Here is a 20156-nt window from a genome sequence, read left to right as displayed (position 1 = left end):
GGTTAGGGACCACTGCGGACCGTACAGTAGAACGAGTCGCACCCGTATCCACCAGAAAGGTAGTGGGGTGTCCGGCTACATCCGCTTCTACAAAGGGTCCTTTCTGATCTATCTCTAATGCTGCTCCCAAGGTGCACTCTTCCTCCCCGTCCAAACACCTTCCTGTCACTGGATTAAAGGCATAGTACTCGTCTCCGTCTATCAGGAGAGGCATCTGCTGGTATACCTTATTCCCTGTTCCGATCTTCGGTGGCTGGGGAACGGGAGCTCTAGGAGCAGAGGTCCCCCCTTTTGCCACCTTGAGCTTGACTACTGTTGATTTCGGAACTTGGGGAGCCTGACTCTCCTCTTCCTCCTCCTGTACTTGATTCTCTGGGTTGGGGGGACACTCACGCCTCCAGTGCCCGATCTCGTGACACTGATGACACCTTGTCGTCTTTTTCAGAGTCGCTAGGTCTACCCTTGGCCTTGGACCATCCTCACTGTCCCTTTTCTGGCTGCTCGACCTTTATTTTATTTTATTTTACAGACTTATAGAGCGCATGGCTGCCCATGGGCGTCCCAGCGCTTCTCCTCAATATTCCATTTCCCGACTGACCCTGTCCTCCCGATTGCATTTGGACTAGCATCAGTTTATCTTTGAGCTTCTTATTTTTAGAATCTATCTCATCACTGCAGTACCTTGCGTACCTCAGTATCTCGTCTAGAGGTTTGTTCTGCCAACAGATCAAATGTTGTTGTATCATTAGACAGATCTCGGGTCTCAAGCCCAAAACAAACTTGGACACAAACTGTCCCATGTCCTTTGGATCCATCACATCCAGACCACTGCACTGCTTGAATATCTGTAACAGTCTCTCATAGTATTCATGAATGGTCTCTTTCGGTTCTTGTCTAGTTCGGTCTATTTTTACCCAATCTATGTCTTGTGGTGGCACCTTGGTTTTCAACCACGTAATCACTTGCTCGTACTTTACCATTACTCTTGGTGAAGGTCCATTCATGAGCTCCTCTGTAGGCCACTCAACACTGGCCTTGCATGCTACCCACAGATCTCCTTGAACCACAATGTCAAACAGTGTGTTCAGATCAACCCACAGTACCTTTGAAATTTTGACAAACCTTTCTACTTGCTTGTATCATTCTACTGGGCTTTCTCTCAATTTTGGAAATGTGTTCGTAAAAGCAGCCAAATCTCCCCTACTCCAGGGTACGTGCACATATCCTCCATGTGCCACTTCCCTCAAGGGGTATGCTTCTGCATGCATTAGCCCCGCTCCTGGAGACGTCTCTATAGTGCTCCGTCTAACACTTTTTTTTTTACCACTTTTCTTCCCATTTTTCCAGTTGAACCCATATTCGTATTCCCACAACTAGTTCTCTGATGTGGGTTTTTAATCCGATCACCCTCTTCTCGTCAAGATCTTGGTCTGTATACTGCATCCTATGGCCACCCTGAAACGCCTTTGTCCTGGTCAAATCCACTGAATATTTGTTCGCCAATTCCGTTAGTTTCTCGTGAGCTGCCCTAGCTCGGCGAGTAACATCTTTCGCCACGAACAACAGTTCATCTGGTTCGTAAAGCTCTATTCTTTCTAAAGGTATTGTACCCTCCACTATCTCCTCCACCTCTGATTTCAGTCTCAGCACATCTATTCTCCTTGCCTTTATCACCGCTCTCAATGTGCCATGACTAGATGTTTCGCTAGGGTCCTTCCCTTAACATTCCTGACTCACTCTTCTGTCTTCCTCAGGAGTGCTATGAGGAACACTTCCTCGCTCCCATCTTTCACAGTTCCAATCTTGCCTTCTCTCTGCAGTTCTGTGTGTATACGTACCCCTATTTTCCTCACTCCCACGGTCCCCTTCCTGTCTGCTTTCATTAGACCTGCAATGGGACACTTCCCTATTCTCTGAGCTCCAATGTCTACAATCTTCTCTTGCCCTGTCGCTCTGGGTATCCGTGACTGTTTCCCAAGTTCGCAGATCTGGTCTTAGTTCTCTAATCAACCGGGGCCGTGGTCCTCTCAGATCCATCGGTCCTCTTAAGCCCCCCTGTTCCCTAGAGGAATCTGCCGATGCTGCCAAAGGGGTGCTCCTCTCTACAGGTCGGGACCATTGGTTCCACTCATCCGCCACGTTACTCCTATTTTCGCTGACGTTCCTCTCTCTATCTAATTGTGGTAAGCTCTCAGTCTGCATCTGTTCGGGGTTGTATACTGACACTATCGGACCTATGGTAACAGGTACCGTAAGGGCATCTGGTAGCCTCTGAGCATTGGCCCCCTCTTCACAGTGTACCTGCTGTACTGTGAATCTTCCCACTACTCTTGCTTCCGGGGCCCGCTGAGGTACCCCCTCACCTTCCGTCGTACCAGCCCCGTTCCCTACCGGGCCCAAGTCACTCTATCTTAGGACTCCACCGTCCACTGTCGATGTCTCTCTCTCTGTTGGTGGTGGTGATCTCCCCTCTATTTCTGGATTATATGGGGGTGGTCTGTCTGACAGCAGCCTCTCTATCAGACTGTCTTCTGTTTTACTGTCATCATCTTCTGTACTCTTTTTCTGCGTTTCCCTCTCATTGACCAACAGTGGGTACAACCTATCTCCTTCTATGGTCTGTACTCTCCATCTCTTGGCTAGTGCGTCCCACCTCGCGTCCTGCACCGCCCTAACTGATCTGTTCACTCTTTCCTGTCTCCTATCCCTGTTTTTTTCATGTGCTGCCCTGATCCATGCATTCAATGCTTCGAACTGTGTTGGCCTAGGCAAAGGTCACAACGAAGACATAATTGCTTTTAGCTGATAAAACACTTCTAATCTGAATGTCCCGTACTTAGGAAACGTCAGTTCCTCATTCCCCTCAGTCATCTTACACCAGTTCTCAAGCCACAATATAGTATGTAACCCAACATTCGTAGACATATAATGAGCTGGCGTATCCTCGGGTGGAGCCTCTTCCCCACCCGAGGTTCTAGTTTCTTTTCTCCCGAAAAACAACTTTGCAATCCTTTTAGACACTTCATGATGAAACCCACAACAATTCCTTGTTTACTACGCTCATTCACTTCACAATGACAATCCACCAATCCCAGCGCGGCTTCACTCTGGCCGTCCTATCCCAGCGCAGCGCTTCCTCTGACGTCACTTGTTGTTTGCTAACCGCCAATCTAAGCGCGGCTCCACGCTAACCGACCTATCCCAGCGCGGCGCTTCCTGACGTCACTCGCCTCCGCTTTGCAGCAGTTCCCCTCCTTTCTCTGCTCGTTTCTCGGTCATGCATGCGTCCCAATCATACAATTTGAAATTATCACTTCCGACCAAGCAACCACTTCTCTGACTGTACGTCCTCAGTCTGACTGTAATTGTCACCGACTGGCAAATGTCTGTCCACTTAATGACCAAACAATCGCCTTTCTGATAGGTTTCATACACACGGTAACTTCCGACCAGCGTCCGTTACCCACACATTCGCACATTCATTCCCCCTATCTCGGTCTTGCGGGCGATCAATGGTACCTCATGATCCCCTTTCAATGGTCGACAATTACTGTAGGTGTTCGATACACCCGAACCACTTAAGCTCTCCTCTTGAGCTTAAGATTTTCACCGGTTGCGCGCGCTCACAACCTGTACTCCTTTCACACTACAGGCACTCAACTCCGCTAGACAATACAATTTCAACAACACAATACACACCGCAATCTAACACGCATGACCCTTTTCATACTCACTCTCCTACGACCTGCTGCTTTCTGCCGCACCGTCACTCTCCGTCATCTTCCGTGGATCGCCATCCTCCGTCCGCTGCTCTATAGTCGCACATCTTCAGATCTCTATGGGCCTTGGGGAAATCTTAGCCTATCTGGATTACCTTCACTCCAGAAGATAAACCATCCTACTCTGCTACCAACTGGAAAGGCGGGAAACTTTTAATCTAGAATCAGAATCAGAACTCTAGAATCCCGTCACAGGTCGATTAGACCTTTTTTACCTGTCATAGAGTGTAGAAGGTAATCGTTTCCCAGCATGTCAATTTAAACTACCTCCTTCGCTTTCCCCAAAGAACCACTGACAAAAAGTAAAGTTTGAAAATTTATTATAAAGCCAAAAGCAGTTGTGTATATAAACACCTCAGTAAACGATTCAGCAAATATACGGGTACTAATACAAACATAATCCTACAGAAAAGTCTCAAGCGACTAAGAAACAACACCAATATGATTTCCAAAACGACCAGACTTGCAAGGATTGCTATAATCTGGGTCTTGGCAGGCATTGAAGAAAAGAAGAAATACATCAGGATAAATCTGTCCCTACACTATACTAAGTGACATCCCTACATCGCAGGTTCTCTCCTAACAAAAGGTGTCAGCCGTGGTGACTTCCAAAGAAGTTCACTCACTTCGTTCGAACTTAGGCTATGAACCCATCTTCGCATAGCATCGCTCTCTGCCTACCCAGCATCTCTCTTGGTCCTCGTGCGCTTCTACTCTGCTCTCCTCCCGGGGTGCTGTCCCTAATACGAAACCCACAATTCGGATGACACGCCCTAAGAGACGCCCCTCTCAAAGTATTAGTTTTCAAAGTGGCTTCATTGCGATATCTTCATCCTTGTTCGTTGAAAAACGGCCTTGGGTCCCACAGTCGTCTCCTCTTGAAGTTGCTTCCCTAAAATTCCACAGCCACTCCTCCAGGTCTGGAACTACCATTCTAACTCTTATACACAATGGGCCCTTCTCTACTATCTTTGGTTAACCTTGCACCTGCAAAGGAACGCACATAAATCGATTCACATTAACATGCTACTTGCAATTAATTCTCTAAGGCAACCTTCTAGGAAAAGGCAGTTTTATGATTTAATGTTAAGAGAAACATTCCTAGCTCGGCCTACACAATCCTCTCTCCCCACCTGGGCCTCTGCATGTTTCGAGATGTCACCCCCTAACATTGGCAAACAGCTTTGTTCATTAGGCCTACATCATTATAGCAAAAGAAAGAATACACTTTCTAACTAAACACTTCTATGTCGTTACATGAAATACAATAGTGAATTTCTAAACATGCATTTAAATACATCAATGCCTATTTAAGCATCCTTTAACTAAATTAGTATTACTCCAAAAATACATTTCTAGGTTAACATGACATTAGTATTTCAAAAGCACTTTACAATTCAATTTATAAGCTTTATTCGACATTCACCTAACCCTATACAATAAATACTACTATTAAAAAGACTTCTAAAAATACATTAAACAGTTAAGCACTTTACGTTACAGCTATGTAAATTCTGGTACAATGTGTATAGCTTTGTGTCACATTTAAACATGATTATAATCGTCTATATATGCGGGTGCTGATTACTCGTGAATATGATGCACCCCTACAATTTCTAACACAGTTTTGCGCTCTCTCAGAATATTACCAGAACAGAGGCTGAAGTACCCTTGGTAACATCTTTTCCACCGCAGTCCTCAAATTGTTGGCGCGTAGGACTCTTCCCCATAGCATCTCATGGTGGATTCTGGTGAAACCGCTCATCCGGGACACCTCTTGAGCCTTCCGTATGTAGGAGTGACCGAAAGCAACACTTCACGAGTGGACATACACCTGATGCACACAGAGACATCTGGAAAGAAGAGCAGCCTATAACAGAAGGCTGCCCACTAGATCATGTGATGACACACATACGTTTTTAGCACCCTAATCTGCACCTCCCAATTTCTTGCACCATGTGCCCATCCAATCCCGACCCAGCAGCAGATGTGGTTCCCCTAAGTGGGAAGAATGAGATCTGATATTGGAAGGAACAATTCCAGCTACCACCAAAACCGGCCCCATAACTTTTGGAAAGTGGAATCTGGACAGTGGCATTCCATCAGCTTGGAGGAACAGTGCCCTTGTCAGCCCCTGTGGGTGGGCGCCAAAGTACTCTTTGGGGGCCCGCCTCGGATGGGACAGCTGTGGGAACCAGATGTGGGAACAAGGTGCCCTGTTCAGAATGATAAAAAGTAGAAAAAATAGTACACCCACTAGCCATAAATGAAACTATAAATCAGGGGTCTCCAAACCGGTCCTGGAGGGCCGGATCCATGCCAGATTTTTTGGATATCCCCATTGAGATGCATGTAGTTATTTAAAAAATCTGGCGTGGATCCGGCCCTCCAGGACCGGTTTGGAGACCCCTGCTATAAATAATTAACATACATAAGGAATTGAATCATTGTGCGCACATGTACTTCTTTCAGTATTCTTCAAGGATTCATTGGTTATAAGCACTTCACTCAAATTTTGAGCTTAAACATATTAAAAAACATAACAAAGTGAGTTAGAAGGTAAACAAATTAAAAGAAATAAAACACAACAAATATAAATTACCTCAAAAAGCTAATATTTAACTGACTGTCAATATATATATTTCATGTAAGTAGAAACATGAAAACTCATTCTCCTGCAGATGTAAATCACTGAAAAACATGAACCTTGAAGGCCTTTTCTGGAGTTGGTTATATTAATGCGGTCAATGGGGTCCCACGGGCGGGTATTTTATTTTACTGAATGTTCCCAGAGCCATTTGTTCACGTAGCCTTTCTACAAACACTCAGATGTTGACACGCAAATCATTGACGTTGCTGAACAGTGCTGGACCTGGCTGCAATCTACTAGTCGCCAAGTGCTGCGGACAGGGAGTGAAGGGTCTGTTCAACAAGCTGTCAGTCGCCCCCCCTCATTCCTCCTACGCCTCCCAGATGTACTGGGATGGTAGGAGGAGCCGGAGGCCCCGCCACAACTGCAAGCCACCCCCAATCTGCAGCAGGTTGTAAAAGAGAGGCAAAGGAGCTGCATGCGGCGCCGACGATGCGCAATCCCACTCAGAGACAGGATCGTGAAAGTTCCCGTCAACGCCCCCCTCTCCCCCTGAGACGTGGGATCCACACAGTCTGTGCAGCCCCCGGATGTGACACTTCAGATGGCAGATAAGCTAATTTAATGTTGACTGGTTGTGCGTCTCCCCTTCTTCCACCGGTACAGACCGCTCTGGAGAGTCTCTGGCTTTCAGTGGTTCCTGCTCTTCAGCTTCCTGACACGGCCTACCAAGGTCAGCACTTAGAGGGGATCAAGTCCAGTTGCCACCCAATGGGAATGGAGCAGTTTTCCATGTGAGCGATCATGTCAGGAGTGGTGTCTCCTGGGTGCTCCGAGCTGCAGTGGCATAAGTCCATGGCTTCATTCACCTTGCCAAGGATGAATTGTGGCAAGCGTTGTGTTCTTTCCTAATAAACAGATTTAAATCTAAAATACACCACCCATAATGCACAGGATTCAAGAAGAATGTCTAAAGCAATGTTTGGAGTATTAGTGGTCCAGGTCACAAAGTCTTGGCATCCAAGTAACAGATCTGCTGAAGGTCAGGCAATCTGCAGCAACTGTAGACAGTTCATGGAAAGACTTGTTAATGCCACAAAACTGCTCAGTTTTACACCGGCAGCTACTGTTTCTTGTGCTGGACTAGCCCCAAAATGTTTTCCTGTAGAGCGCTAAAATTCAAGAGCCTCTGTCTTTAAATTGGTCAGTCATGGACATTTTTGAGTTGGCCGGGGAAATCCATGTGACCTGTAGACGGACAGGCATCACATCTGGGACTGGAAAACTGGGCTTGATGGTGGAGGTCCAACCATGACTTCAAAGGAGGATGTCTCAGGAACCATGAAGGGCAACAAGATAATTCGAAGGTTTCTTGAATTCAGCTGCACCACTTTAGCCTACGATGAGAGGATAAATATCAGTGGCCCTCTGTGGCTGGCAATGGGTAGGTAAGTGTCCTTACATAATCAAGTATGCAAAGCAGGTCATTACAAATGCCTACTGACCACTCACACGATCCTGGAATCTTTCCTACATGTCCTTGGCCTCTTATTACACCAGTGCTTCTTGGGTCAACTTCGGCCAACCAGGCACTAAACTAAAATGGGTAAAATTAAAAAGGCATGTGCCACCTTAGCACATTCAGTTGCCACCAGTCATCACTCTCCCATTAGTTGGGTTTAAAGGGGCAAAAGCCAACTTGAACTAAGGATTATTTGTACCCTGGGTGCTCCCTGGCTAAAGTCAGATGCTCTGCTGAGGAATGTTACAAAAACACAGAGATGGTCACAAAACACAAGGCAGGTAAAAAGTCAAGCGGGGCAGAAAGGTGCTGCTCTGCTTACATTGCAAGTGTGTTCTTCTCTATGTTGAGGTATTATCAGTGCATCCTTCTTGTTACAACATGCCTGTGGATTAGCAAACAAATAACAGAAAACACACAAAGCTACAATGCTCACTGGATTTCAAGATGGCCGCACCTTAACAAAGCTTCTGCGCACCTCTCCTTCTGGGGCTGTCTGTTGATGATTTGCAGGAGACACAGCAGCACCCCTAAGTAGGATGTTGGCAGGCCCAAGTGTGGATGAAAATGTAACCTAGGTGCAATCCAAACCTAGAGTGCACATGCTCCTCTGGTCATCTAAGAATGTGACACCCACAATGTCAGCATGGAGGCCAGAGTTTGTGGTTGCACTGAGAGACTTGGAGATGTCTTGATGAGCATGGTGGTGAAGCCGGGTATCAAGACGGGCACTTGTGCTAGAGGAAGCGGTTGTTAAGTGGACTGTAGGTGAGGAGGTGGAGAAGGGCGCTTTGTGTCTGTAGCCCACGCTACCTTGCTGATTTTGTTTTCAGTAAAATGAGCTGCCGTGGAATAAATTGCTGGGGGGGTCACCAACCAGTAAGGTGAACACATTGCTCTCCCAGAATGCATCGCTTATATTGGCCAACGAAAGAGACTACATGCAGCACTGAAGATAGGAATAAGTACTGTGATGGGAACACAGGACAATATGAACACCATGGTGTGGTGTAGCGCTCTAGTGGATGCACGCCGCGTAGGGACGCGACGTGCCGGCGGCCATTTTGGTGGCTGCGCGCGCATCCCGTTACGGAGGCGCGAAAGCCGAGGAAGAGTGCGCATCTAGGAGATTTATAATTTAGATAAAAGCATGTATCTCCTCACACTGTGTCCTGTCTTTATTTGAAGCAACTGCACCTTTACAATGGCGACGAGGATGGGATTCTGATCAAAGAACACCCACACAAAAAAAAAAAAAAAAAATGAAAGGAGCACCAATGGAGACAAGTGATTAGGACAAAGGAGGAAAGGTAGCTGAACCAGGCAATTGAGAAGACCAATCAAGCACCAACCAGCAAGTAAGCTACCACACGCCATATCCAACACTAGAGAGCGCGGCAGAGCCCTCAATCCCACTGGCAATAGACGAGCACTGGGCGGAAGAAAAGAATTAAGATGGAGCTGGTGACAAGGGCACTCAAGAGTACTGCGACCCCGCGAATAGGGCATCAGTGCTGGCTACCTCAGGAAAGAGCGAAGGGGCAGACACAGAAAGACCCTAGTTACAGACCAAGAAACAGGAGGCAGACAGCAGGCCAGGCAGTCCCAGAAGTCACAGCGGCACGCCACCCACAGAAAAGCGTGAAAAGATGTGCGCACAAGCGGTGTACACGACAGCCCCAGTGCAATTTCTGCCTAAACCAGGGGAACAACTCATGAAGTGGGAAGATTGGAGAGACTACATTGACAACTTCATAGAGGTGCTCGAAGATGAAAACGATGAAAAGTTCACCAGCAAGAGGAAGAAGCTCATTCTGCTACATAACCTAGGCCCAGAAGGGCTCAGAATCTACAAGAACCTAGGGCCCGATGTAGGTAGCCCTTTACCGATCGGAATCGGCTGAAAATACCGATTTTCGGCCGTTTCCGATCGGTAAAGGGCTATCGAGATGTAGGGGCACATTTTCGGTAATTTTACCGAATCGTTATCATTACCGAATCGGTAAATTTACCGATTCGGTAATGATAACGATTCGGTAAAATTACCGAAAATGCAATGTAGGTAGCCAATGTTCCATCAGCACATGGCTTACAGAATCGGTATTTTACCATGGAATACAAATCCATGGTAAAATACCGATTCCTGTGTACATGCACATCTGTGCATGTACACATGTGCCATGTGACAGACAGACGTGCCCTTAGGGCATGTCTGTGTGCCACATTGCACACATGCCCGTTTTGGGGGTGCTAGAGGGTGTCAAAGTGACACCCCTGCACCCTTGCCAAATTCGGTATTTACCGATTCGGTAAATACCGATTCAGTATTTGACTTTAATCCTATGGGCTTCAAAGGCCCATAGGATTCAATAGCAAATACCGATTCGGTATTTACCGAATCGGTAAATACCGAATTTGTAAGGAATCGGTAACAATTCCAGATGTTGAGACCTACATCCCATTTACCGATTTTGAAATACCGAATCGGTAAAATTCGGTATTTCAAATTCGGTAAATGGGATTTACCTACATCGGGCCCCTAGTGCCCAAACAACGAGGAAGCACATATGACGACGTATATGCCCATGCCATCGATGACTCAAATGAACACTATAAACCGGCAGTGTGTGTATCGATAGACAAATTCAACTTCCAGCAACGGAAGCAACGTCCAGGGGAGTCAGTGGAAGAGTCCGTGGCAGCACTAAAGAAACTGGCGACCACATGTAAATACGACACATTTGAAGAGGAATTCATCAAAGATCAAATCGTGATGCACACCACGAGCACGGCCGTGCAGGACAAGCTGTGGGCCAGCGGAGACGCCACGCTGAAAGAGGTGATGGTGATAGTTAAGAGGGCAGAATTGGCGCGCAGGTGCGCGGAAGCGGTGAAGAGAGAGACGGTACCCAGCCCTATGGTGAACAAAGTAGATGATGAGGAGGAAGACTGGAGAAATTCTCACAGAAGATAGTTCTGAAGGACAAAGCCATACCAGTGTCTCATAAGGTGAGAAATGTACCCCTGGCAGTGATAGAGGCAATGCAGGAGGAACTGCAAGAACTGGAAGGAAAGGGGATCATCGAACCGATCACATGCGCGGAGTGGCTGACGCCATTGGTGGTGGTCATGAAACCCAGCGGGAAAGTCAGGCTATGCGTAGACCTGCGTGAACTGAATAAAAACATTGTGGTGGAGAAGTTCCCCTTACCAAGGATCGAAGAGATGATGGCCAAGACCAGAGGAGTTAAGTGGTACTCCACCATAGACTTGACCTCAGCATATCACCAAATTGCATTGCACCCGGAAAGCAGGAAATTAACATCCTTCATTACCCCATTCGGGTGCTATCAGTTCCGTCGTATGCCGTTCGGGCTGGCATCGGCGGCCGCGTTGTTTCAGAAACGTATGCACCAACTATTTAAAAATATGGATGGCATTCAGTACTTTCAGTACGACATCCTGGTGATGGGGCGAGACAAGATAGACCACGATGCAAAGCTAAACAAGGTACTGAAGGTCCTGGATGATAAGGGTCTCACAGCGGAATGGGCTAAGTGCCGGTTGGGCATGGAGTCAGTGACCTACCTAGGCCATGAAATCGGAGTGCGAGGAATCACACCAAAAACAGAGAACGTAAGAGCAATTTGTGAAGCGCTGCCACCCACCAACAAGGAGGAGGTCAGGTCATTCTTAGGAATGGCAGAATACTACAGTAAATTCGTGCAGCACTTTGCTACAAAGACGCATCACATGAGAAAGCTGACAAGAGAGAGTTCAGTGTTTTGCTGGACGGAGGAAGCTCAAAGAGAATTCGAAATCATCAAAAAAGATGTAGTAGGAGCCATACCCCTGCAAGGATATGACCCCCAGGGCAAGACAGTGCTCACAACAGACGCCAGCGACAAGGGGTTGGGTGCGGTGTTGATGCAGGACCGAGGACAAGGAGTGATGGAAACACTCAGCTTTGCATCCCACACACTGAGCGACACAGAAAAGAAATACCGTGTCATTGAAAAGGAGATGCTGGCAGTCGTATGGGCAATGACAAGGTTCAGACAATTCCTGTGGGGCACACGGTTCCAGTTGAAGACGGACCACAAACCTCTACTGAAGGTACTAACGTCCAGCGGGCATGCGAGCGCCACTCCCAGGATTTCGAAGATGACCCTGAAACTACTGGAATTCAGATACGATGTAGAATACATCCCAGCCAGTCGGAACAGAGTGGCGGACTACTTAAGCAGGGCGGGGGCCGGGAGAAGAAGACCAAGCAGGGAAAGAAGAAATGGTGGCACTTATGGAGGACCAGGAAAGAGTTATTTGCAATCAGGAATGGAAGGAAGCCTATGACGAAGACCAGACCATGCAGGAGGTGAAAACATACATCACAAAGGGCTGGCCGGACAAAAGACAAACCAACGAGAGCCTAAAACCGTACTACGAGGTCAGGGAAGAGCTGTCAATGGACGATCAAGGGGTGTTCATGTACAGGGGGGACAAGGTCATTCCCCTGGCAGGCATAATTCCCAAGTTATTGGCTATGCTCCATGAAGGTCATTTGGGAATAGGAAAGATGAAATTGAGGACCAAGCAAAATTACTGGTGGCCAGGCATGGACCTACGAGATGAGCGGCACGTCAGAGATTGCTTACAGTGCCAAGGAGCAGACAAGACACTCAAACTCCTACGACCAGCACTGGGAAAATTCGACCCCCCACAGAATCCGTGGGAGGATCTGTCCATAGACATCTTGGGCCCGATCTTGGATGGACAAGGCATTCAAAAGTACGTATGTGTCCTCATTGACAGATATTCGAAATGGCCCGAAATGAAAGTGGAGGAGGTGATGGACACAGAGACGATCTTAAAGTTTCTTACCAACACTTTTGTGAGGGAAGGCATTCCCAAATCCATCTTGAGTGATAATGGCCCCCAGTTTACGTCAGACAAGTGGAGCAGCTTTATGCAGAGAAATGGCATCCTCTCCAAACATACTTCTATCTACCATCCCGCTGGAAACGGTCTGGTAGAACGTTTCAATAGAGTAGTGATGGGGTCAGTGCAAGCAGCGATATCAAACAACAAGGACTTAGAGAAGGAGATATGGCATATGGTGTGGGCGTATAGAATCACCCCCACAGGGACAGGATATAGCCCCTTCCAAATATTGAGGGGTCGCGAACCCTTCACCAAGGACAACCGAGTATGGAAAGAGAAAACCATAACGAGTAAATGGTCCTCAGCAGTGGTCCAAGCCAACTTGGAAAAAGCACAGACAATATATGCCAAACACTACAACAACCGCAGGAATGTGAAGAATACTGGAGTGGAAGAAGGCGAGTGGGTGCGAGTCAAGTTAGCAACGCTGCTAAGGAAGGGGGACAGCAAGTATAGTAAACCTATGCAGGTCAAGGAGGTGTATGACAGAGCTGCCTTGTTGAGCGACGGAAACGTATGGTCCCAAGACCGCATGGTAAGATGCAACAAGGTACTAAGATGGAGCCAAGGTGGATTAGAGCTAGAAGATGTGGAGGAACCCAACGTAGAGCTGGAACAAGCAGATGAGGAGTTGGACGAGAGGAGAAGAGAACGGAACGAGGAGCAAGGTGACAACAGCAGCCAGGGAACGGCGAAGGTAATGGACATAAAGAGACAAGGAGAGCGCGCGGCCGCGCTGAGAAATGAAGGGGCGGTGTAGAGACTCAGGAGAGGGAGACCACACCTACCCCGGTAAGACTGACCCGGAGGGGAAGGACTGTGGTGAGACCGGCCAGGTTTCAAGACTTTGATATGAGCGGCGAACTGTAAGTTAAAAGTTTCATTGTTTGGAAAAAAGGGAGATATGTGGTGTAGCGCTCTAGTGGATGCACGTCGCGTAGCGACGCGACGTGCCGGCGGCCATTTTGGCGGCTGCGTGCGCATCCCGTTTCGGAGGCGCGAAAGCCGAGGAAGAGTGCACATTGGCTCGGCGCTCTCTAGGAGATTTATAATTTAGATAAAAGCGTGTATCTCCTCACACTGTGTCCTGTCTTTATTTGAAGCAACTGCACCTTTACACATGGTTTCAGTCTTATGTCGGGGGTGATAGGCCTTCACCACCACATCTCTAATGTGGAGAAAGCCATGGAGAAATATGAAAAGAAGAGAAGAGAATACGTTGATGACCCAGATTCTCAATTACTCAGCCGCAGGTGAAGGTGGAGCTAATACAGAATGACCTGAGAGTGGTCAAGACTCGTGTTCTGGGTCTGAACTAATATCATGAGATGGTAGATTTATGGGGGGAGGTTCAGAGAGATTTGTGGGCTGTGGTTTTGGATGAACCCGTGTTGACTTAAGTGAATGAAGGCAATGGGACATCCAACCATGGACCCTTCATGACAGAAAGAAGGCCTGGAAATGAAGAGGGTATAACTCAACAGCATGGGCAACTTGAGTTGTTACAGGCGATGGCCAAGTATAGGCATGTAAGGGTGGGCACCTCCAGAGTTCACATTTTCCTAATCTCAGTCATGTTACTCGTATGAGGACACACACTCTCCAGGTTTTGAAGAGGTAACTTATAATCCCTAGGGTAGGTGTCTCTATTGTATACACTGTGAAACTGAGGACACAGAAGGAAGACAAAACTTCAGTTCAGACACCCAAAGAATGCACAGGAAAAGCTGAGATCCGAAAGGGCTCGGAGGCAGTTCCCAAGACTGTGGTGTAATGGATAGCATCTTGAGGTTTAGGATTCCAGTTTAGACCCGTCTGAACTCCAGGCTTTTTGTAATGACATGATGGCAGTGAAATAATGTCTTTGTACATATCTCATTGACTTTTCGTGTTCCAAATTCACAGCGATAGTTGGGGAAGATATAGCTTCCTTGTATTCTGCCACTCCTCTTTCTCAAAAGGGTAATAAATAAGCATGAGCGCAAAATCCGTTCCGCTCGCGGATTTTGCGAATTTTCGGTAAATTCGCGATCCGCGAACTCCCGCGAATTTACCGCGAATTCGCAAATCCGCGAACGGCGGATTCCGGGGGCAAAAGTTGAAGCCTGGCTGGCCTGTCAACTTGTAACTATTTTAGGATGGCGCCGGCAAGCTGCCAGCGCCATCCTAAAATAGTTACTAAGTTAGCTTCAACAGGAAGCTCTAATAGATAAAATAAAGCAGGTGCTCGCACCTGCTTTATTTTTATCTATTAGAGCTTCCTGTTGAAGCTAATTTAGTAAGTATTTTAGGATGGCGCTGGCAGCTTGCCGGAGCCATCCTAAAATAGTTACAACATGCCCTAATCATGAGCGTCGTCGAGGCAGGTGTGCCTTCTTCACAAATCTACCGTGGAAAATCAGCTGTGATGCTGGATAGAGGCTTTTGCATCCTTGACTTTCACGAGCGCAATACCCGTGCTGTTTCTGTGACCAGGAGCTTATTTCTCTTCATCTGCTGAACTGATCTTTCTCTGACCTTTTATACACACAAGAAGCATGTGTGAACTCGCATGGTAGCCCTGCCCGTTTGGCCCCGCCCACACTCTCGCGGTTTGCACCGTCTTCCCGCCATTCACCCACTATGATGGACAGCTCACTCAAGGGACCCCTGCGCCCTTCGGGGCGATTGCATAGTAACACACACATGGTCGCTCGAATTAGTTGATGCTCAAATTCAGTGACTCATTCATTAGCCCAAAAACAATCGTGAGCGTCGTCGAGGCAGGTGTGCCTTCTTCCCAACTCTACCGTTGAAAATCAGCTGTGATGCTGGATAGAGGCCTTTGCATCCTTGACTTTCACGAGCACAATACCCGTGCTGTTCTTGTGACCAGGGGTTTCTTTCTCTTCATCTGCTGAACTGATCTTTCTCAGACCTTTTATACACAGAAGAAGCATGTGAACTCGCATGGTAGCCCTGCCCGTTTGGCCCCGCCCACACACTCGCGATTTGCACCGTCTTCCCGCCATTCACCCACTATGATGGACAGCTCACTCAAGGGACCCCTGCGCCCGTCGGGGCGATTGCATAGTAACACACACATGGTCGCTCGAACTAGTTGATGCTCAAATTCAGTGACTCATTCATTAGCCCAAAAACAATCGTGAGCGTCGTTGAGGCTGGACAGGTGTGCCTTCTTCCCAACTCTACCGTGGAAAATCAGCTGTGATGCTGGATAGAGGCCTCACAAGAGGCATGTGCACTCGCATGGAAGCCCCGCCCCCGCCCCAAATCCGCGGATCCGCAAATCCGCAAAATCCGCGGATCGTGGATCCTCAAAATCCGCCCATGAAGATTTAAAGTTCTTTATTAATAACTGCTGCCCTGATAAAAGTCAAATATGTTTTCGGTGGTCTCAAAGGGGAACTGCCGTTTAGCAAATCCGATAGTTTTGTATGCTTTTACGATATGTCTGCTGCATGTTTCTTCACTTTAAAAAACATATTTAACAAACTCACAAACCAACAAGATGAAAACGTTTTAGCTGACAGGAACAGACTAAGGGGCACATGCATCAATATTGCTGTTCGCGATTCCTTAATTGCGAAAAATAAGGAATCGCAATTATGGAATTGTAAACTGCAATGCATCAAGAAATTGCAAAAACAATTGCGATTTCTTAAAATTCCTTAATTGCGATTCTCTAATTGAGAATCGCAATTAAGGAATACCTCCCCATCCATTCCTATGGGCCGTGGGGCCCATAGGAATGAATGTGAAGACATTCTTTATTTGCGATTCTCCATTAGAGAATCGCAAATTGAGAATGCAATTTCAAGGGTGCAGGGGTGTCCAAAGGACACCCTGTTGCACCCCTGAAATCTGCCTATAAGTACATCGTCCACACACATGCCACTAGGGCATGTGTGTGTGTAAAATGGAACTTTGAAAAATGCACTTTAGTTCCTTTTTCAAAATTTTCGCAAATTACCATGAAGGTCAACTTCATGGTAATTTGCTCCCCTTATTTGCGATTTAGGAATCTCACTTTGAGATTCCTTAAATGCAATCGCAATTTAAGAAATCGCAATTTTGCGATTTCTTAAATTGCGAAAAAGGACAAACATGGTGATGCATCCCAAAAATTTAAATTGCATTCGCAAACGGCCGAATTTTGCGATTCGCACCATTTGCGAATGCAATTCACAATGATGCATGTGCCCCTAAGCCTCCTGCCCAGACAGGACTGAACTAATGAGAATTGTAGAAAGGAAAGATGCCAGGCAGAAGAATTAGGCATCTCCGCATTAGCACATGTGTTCCTCTTGTCTTGTTAGGAAGTTGATGTAGCAGTTGGAATCTACATCCAGCTCTAATCCAATTGATTTCCCTATGACATTCCTGGAGAAAGGAAAGCAGAAGGAAGCTTATGCAAGGTGCAAGTGGTGGCATCACCCCTCATCAGCCAGGCTAGCTTGAATCCAGTGGCGCAGTGAGCACAGACCAATGGATTTAGGCCCAGATCTTAGGTCTTCTAATAGTACGTGCTGTACTGGAGCTGAAATAGAATGTGATTTTACACAAATCATACAGTGGTCTATGTCTGTTTAACAGATCTCACACCACAGCTGAAACCAAACTTAGAGGACTGAAAAAGCAAAACATTAGGATAAATACAGTGTAGGTTGGCTAATACCAAATAGCTTGAAGACTGCTCCAGTGCTGACTAGACTTGGTTCTATGACCTGTTCTTCTGCAAAATGAATGTATATTGGAGAAGTGTGGCTCACCGGTTAGAGGAGGCAGACCCAGAAGCAGAGGTCGGCCCGGGACCAGGGTTCAATTCCCGACGCGGCAGGGTTTGGAGCCCAAATGTCCACGGACCTGATAATTCTCGCTTTGGTGCCTACTTGAATCAGGGGTTCACGCTCTGCAACTCTGGGCAATAGCTTGCTCAATCTCCACTACGGCCCCCGCAGCAGGATGCCTAGCTTTCACCTTGGGGGTGCCCAGCTGGGCTATCCCACAGGGAAAAACCAGGACGGGTTCCCAAAGCAAGCGCCGATATACCCTTTGTGGTGATACGTGCGCTATATAAGAAACTACATTACATTACATTACCATTTTACCTTCCAGCCAGTGCTTCGAGGAGCTATGATGATCTGGCCTGGACTAGTGCTTCTTGGATACTGAACTAGAGAACTTCCTGTCTTCGCAAGGATTGGAACTGCATACACCTGCTGCCTTGCTGCAGAGCCTCCCTACCAAACGTGCATGTCTGATAACAGGGTTATGGCAGGAGGAGAAATGAGATCACTAGTAGACCTCACTAATTAACAGCTCCAGTGACTGCCTCAGCAAGTCATGGAGACAACCTGCAGGGCCCAAGCAATAAAGGTCCAAGTCCATGGGAGCGATGCCTAGGGAGTTAGCAGCCTGTGCACATTCTCCTTTGCATATACAACTTACTCCACTTCAGTAAACTACCCTCCCTGTGCTAGAACCTCAAACCCTCTGCTCGATGATGGCAGGTGGATCACCTTTGCCATTGGCTGTGAGGAGTATCCCCAGCCAAATTATGAGGTTCTCACCACCACCTGCTCCTCTGCACCCTCAAATCTTGAGCACAACAGTGGTGCAGTTGGGTATATCTTTTAGTGTTTCCTTATTCATGCTCACTTGTGGAGGTTAGGGAGACCCATTACACACAAAGTCAAGTCAAGTCAAGTCAAAAACATTTGTAGCACGCACATATCACATCCAAAGAGTCTCATGCAGAACGGTTCTGATGAGAGGGCTGAAAAAGGCTTAATTCGCAAAGAGCTAAGTCTTCAGCTTTTTGCGAAAGCAGCTGTGTTCAGAGATGATACGGACTCATAGCGCTGCATAGTGCAACTCTGCGAACTCCACCCAGGGTTATAGCTCACTCCATTTTCTGTGCTGTCTCTATTTTGTATAGCTGACTCCATTTTCCGTGCTCGCACACAGTTGCAGGGTGGGGAGAGGATGTTGTCACTCTTCACTTATTTTCGCTCCTCAAGAGAAGAGTAAACTGGAACTTGTGTGGGATTCATACTTGGTACCTTTCAGGGCAGAGATTGTTGTTGCCAGAGAAATGTATGGAATGTACAGCTCTGTCTTGGAGTCACAATACAGGGCCCTGGCCAGCTTCTGTCTTGACCTTGACACAGACCAGTACGGTTTGCTTGTTTTTTTTTGTAACAGCAGAATGGGGTACTTACAACAAGGAGCTCATGCGATAAAGAACAGGTCGTCCCCCTCTCACTATATCATATACAGCTCGGGACCTGTTCCTACGGTGAATGTAGTCCTCCTAATCCAGACCAGCTACTAATATTATGTAGATGGGACAGCGGCTATTAATTTGCCATCTTGCTTTATTGGATCTGGGTCACCGTTTTACAAAAAAGATTAAAACCGGTTGCGCTGTTTTCCAAATAGTTCCTCCTCTAGTCAACCCTCCCTTCCCTCAAAGAAGCGAAGAGGAAAAGTGGAGAGAAAAGGTGTGAAAGAGGAATGGTGGAGCCTCACGGGAGTAACACCATGGGGGCTAGCAGGATGGTACTCGCCTGCTGCCTAGGTTCTCATCATTAGCGTCCACCACTCCAAACAAAAGAAGTGTGAAAGGGCACAGGGCACAGGGTCAGACTGATTTGCATATGGCCATGTCTGAACTGGGGTGGTGTGGAGTGCAAACAAACGATGGATTTAGGCCCAGATCTCTGTACTGGGGTGAATGTATGACATTGTTCTACATTCTGTCCATCAACTGTTGTTTTTGCATTTGTCACCCCGAGAGGGATGGGTATGCTCAGACGGGAAACAACCTTTACAACGCAACTTTTACACTGCACTGCCATTACAACAAAACTTTTACAACGCAACATCCATTACAACGCATGCATTTACAATGCAACCATTACAACTCATGACACTACAACGCACACCACTACAACGCATGCCATTACAACGCAGACATTACAACGCATATCATTACAACGCATAGCATTACAACACATAGTACCCTTACACTATCCAACACTTACCCTACTGTTGCACCCCCTGGAGTTAGAATAGTAATTTTAACCCCTACACTATCCAACACTTACCCTACTGTTGCACCCCCTGGAGTTAGAATAGTAATTTTTACCCCTACACTAACCAATACTTACCTTGCATGCAATGTAATGTTATGCGTTGTAATGGTATGCGTTGTACATGTAGTATGCGTTGTAGTGGAATGCGTTGCAAAGGTAGTTTCAAAGAATTCGTTGTAATGGCATGCGTTGTAATGGTATGCGTTGTAATGGATGTTGCGGTG

This window comes from Lissotriton vulgaris, chromosome 11, assembly GCF_964263255.1.
Source record: "Lissotriton vulgaris chromosome 11, aLisVul1.2, whole genome shotgun sequence".
Lineage (NCBI taxonomy): Eukaryota > Metazoa > Chordata > Amphibia > Caudata > Salamandridae > Lissotriton > Lissotriton vulgaris.
The sequence above is the reverse complement of the archived record's forward strand: the minus strand, read 5'-3'. Positions refer to the sequence as shown.